A 3,683-nucleotide genomic window follows, 5' to 3' on the forward strand; every position below is an offset into this window, starting at 1 on the left:
CCTTCCCAAGTTGTTTGTTTGCTCCACAATTTCAACGTCACCTTGTGACAGTATTTAGCACATATGAATGTTCACATATTCAGCAGGAAAGCATCATTATTGTAAACATCTTGAGGTCCATGTTTTATGATTGACTGAGATGCATCCGATTAGTAGCTTCATGTATCATGCATCTGGCAACTGACCAGAGCCTCATGCATCTTGCAACTGACCAGTAGCCTCATGTATCATGCAACCGACCAGTAGCCTCATGTATGCATCTTGCAACTGACCAGTAGCCTCATGTATCATGCAACTGACCAGTAGCCTCATGTATCATGCAACTGACCAGTAGCCTCATGTATCATGCATCTTGCAACTGACCAGTAGCCTCATGTATCACGATGCAACCGACCATGCAGATGCAAATATGGTTGAGTAACATAGACCTGAGAATTGACTGTTCTATTATTTTTGAGGGGTATTCTAGCTTAAGTACCGTCACTAGTTTTGTTGAGGTATAGACTGCTGGTTTGTGTAGTCTACGCTTTTTCTTTATACTTCGTCTAGGATGATGGTCTTCAGGACAGACTCTACCTGTGTCTTTACTACACTGTAACTGACATAATAAAAAAAAAATGCATGCCAGTTAACAAAAGCATGTCTTAAAATGATTTTAAGTACTGTGTACTTCAGTAAAAATCTTACTGTGGCAAAAATAGCCATAATAAATACCCAGAACAGCAGCACACATCATTATCAGAATGTTTGACCTTTCACTACCAAATGAAAATGGTATTAACAACTATTATCGAGCAGACATTGCGACAGTCTGTCGACGAATCTATTTCCGCTCTCTGACTGCTGATTGTCTGTGGCAGTTTGAGAAGGATAAGATTATAAAAAAAACATTTATTTGACGCACCTCCTCACGCTGACCGATGACTATCAGTGCAGTGTGTGCCACCTTTAATGCATTTCTGTATGGTGTAAAAAATTAAACAAAACTGTAAATTGTAGTGTCAATATTGGTAATCTGTACTACTGTATGTCTATATAAAAATTAGTAATTCAACAGAAATAGCACTTCCTGTGGGTCTCATGTGTGGTTGAAATACTCTATACTGTACTGTGGATGAAATATACTGTACTGCAGTCAAAATAGATTCAGACCATGGCAACTTAATAATTTTCTCTCTTAATGCAGTGTGCGGATTTATCCAAATTTTTTTGGCAACTTATTAAAGTAGAACCCCTATTAAGGGGACACCTTCGGGACCAGAAAAAGTGTCCCCTTAATAGGGGTGTCCCCTTAATAGGGGTATCACTTCAGGAGACACAATCCAAAAACTAAAATTGTCCCCTTAATAGGAGTTTTTGGCATGTTTTCATACAACCATGACATACATCTTGCAACTGATCAGACATGCATCATGCAACTGACCAGTAGCCTCATGCATCTTGCAACTGACCAGTAGCCTCATGTATCATGCATCTTGCAACTGACCAGACATGCATCTTGCAACTGACCAGACATGCATCTTGCAACTGACCAAACATGCATCTTGCAACTGACCAGACATGCATCTTGCAACTGACCAGACATGCATCTTGCAACTGACCAGTAGCCTCATGTATCATGCATCTGACCAGTAGCCTCATGTATCATGTAACTGACCAGTAGCCTCATGTATCATGCAACTGACCAGTAGCCTCATGTATCATGCAACTGACCAGTAGCCTCATGTATCATGCAACTGACCAGTAGCCTCATGTATCATGCATCTGACCAGTAGCCTCATGTATCATGTAACTGACCAGTAGCCTCATGTATCATGCAACTGACCAGTAGCTTCATGCATCTTGCAACTGACCAGTAGCCTCATGTATCATGCATCAGGCAACTGACAGACATGCATCTTGCAACTGACCAGTAGCCTCATGTATCATGATGCAACCGACCATGCAGATGCAAATATGGTTGAGTCACATAGACCTGAGAATTGACTGTTCTATTATTTTTGAGGGGTATTCTAGCTTAAGTACCGTCACTAGTTTTGTTGAGGTATAGACTGCTGGTTTGTGTAGTCTACGCTTTTTCTTTATACTTCGTCTAGGATGATGGTCTTCAGGACAGACTCTACCTGTGTCTTTACTACACCGTAACTGACATAATAAAAAAAAAAAATGCATGCCAGTTAACAAAAGCATGTCTTAAAACGATTGTAGTACTGTGTACTTCAGTAAAAGTCTTACTGTGGCAAAAATAGCCATAATAAATACCCAGAACAGCAGCACACATCATGTTTGACCTTTCACTACTATGAAAATGGTATTACAACTATTATCGAGCAAACATTGCAACAGTCTGTCGACAAATTTATTTCCGCTCTCTGACTGCTGATTGTCTGTGGCAGTTTGAGAAGGATACGATTGGATAAAAACATTTATTTGACGCACCTCCTCACGCTGGCCGGTGACTATCAGTGCAGTGTGTGCCACCTTAATGTATTTCTGTATGGTGTAAAAAATTAAACAAAACTGTAAATCGTAGATTTATTCAGATTTTCTGGCAACTTCTTAAAGTAGAACCCCTGTTATGGGGACACCTTCGGGACCAGAAAAAGTGTCCCATTAATAGGGGTGTCCCCTTAATATTGGTATTACTTCAGGAGACACAAACCAAAAACCAAAATTGTCCCCTTAATAGGAGTTTTTGGCATGTTTTCATACAACCATGACATACATTCTGTATAGTTTTATTTTTATTGACATAAGGAATCAGCTAAGTGGAATTAGAACTAATTTATAGCAACAATTTGCAGTGCAATGCACATACAATTAATTTTATAACATGAAATCAGCACAAATATTAAAACAATAGTTTTATATGTTGTTTGGTGCAGCGGGAACAGTATGGTTTTATGTAAATGTAGTCTTGGGATTTTTTAACAGTGATGATAAATTATGTTAAGTTACATATAATTTGTTTAACAAATAATATGTAATCCACCTAATTTAGGTTTTCTTTATCTTTAATGGAAAGGCATAGACTTATTTTCCACTATGTGTCTACCTGTGTTGTTGTTATGTGAAATCCTTAAAACATAGCTGAGATTCACTGAAAAATTGTCAAAAATAGAAAGGTTGATTGTTATTTACATGTCGGTTCACCATAAGTAAGGAGGTCGTTCATTCTTGTACCTGTATATTTTTCTTCTAAGAATTACTATGAAGAAGACAGTTGAGACAGATTTTATGCCACCAAAATCCTCCTCATAGCCCTCAGCTAAGCAGAAGCCCCAGGGGGGTCAGACACAGGCTTAGCAGTAGAGCCACAAACACACCCGGTAAGTTGATAGTAATCCACAAATTGCACTACTTGCACAGCCCACTGTGGTTGCAATGTGGCGTTCACACTACCACTGACTTGCTTCACTTAATAGTACTCCCAGCAGCACTAATAGCTAAGAAGTGTTTTAAGGAGGTTTCACACACAGCCACCTGCTGTAGATGAAAAACCTTTTGATTTTAATCACAGGCAGAGGCTTATGTATCTAGGGGTGTGCGGAGAAGGGTGTCACCCTATTAAAAATGTTTGAAGCAAAAAAAGTCAAGCTCAAGGTATATAAAGATCACCTCATGTCTCCTAATTATTGTGAGCTAGCACCTCCTCACTTAATGATCGAGCACTTCACCTTCAC

The 3,683-nt window shown here is 39.1% G+C and overlaps 1 long non-coding RNA gene across 1 annotated transcript in view; it reads left to right on the forward strand.

The window, feature by feature from the left end:
- The first annotated feature begins 3,200 nt into the window (after positions 1-3,200).
- LOC117108198 overlaps positions 3,201-3,683 on the forward strand; it is a 16,216-nt gene continuing 15,733 nt past the window's right edge. Inside the window, exon 1 of the long non-coding RNA XR_004445341.1 lies at positions 3,201-3,329. This is a non-coding gene — a long non-coding RNA (uncharacterized LOC117108198). The remainder of the gene's footprint in view (positions 3,330-3,683) is intronic.

This window comes from Anneissia japonica, unplaced genomic scaffold, assembly GCF_011630105.1.
Source record: "Anneissia japonica isolate Jap-2015-1 unplaced genomic scaffold, ASM1163010v1 scaffold287703_len21517_cov120, whole genome shotgun sequence".
Taxonomy (NCBI): Eukaryota; Metazoa; Echinodermata; class Crinoidea; order Comatulida; family Comatulidae; genus Anneissia; species Anneissia japonica.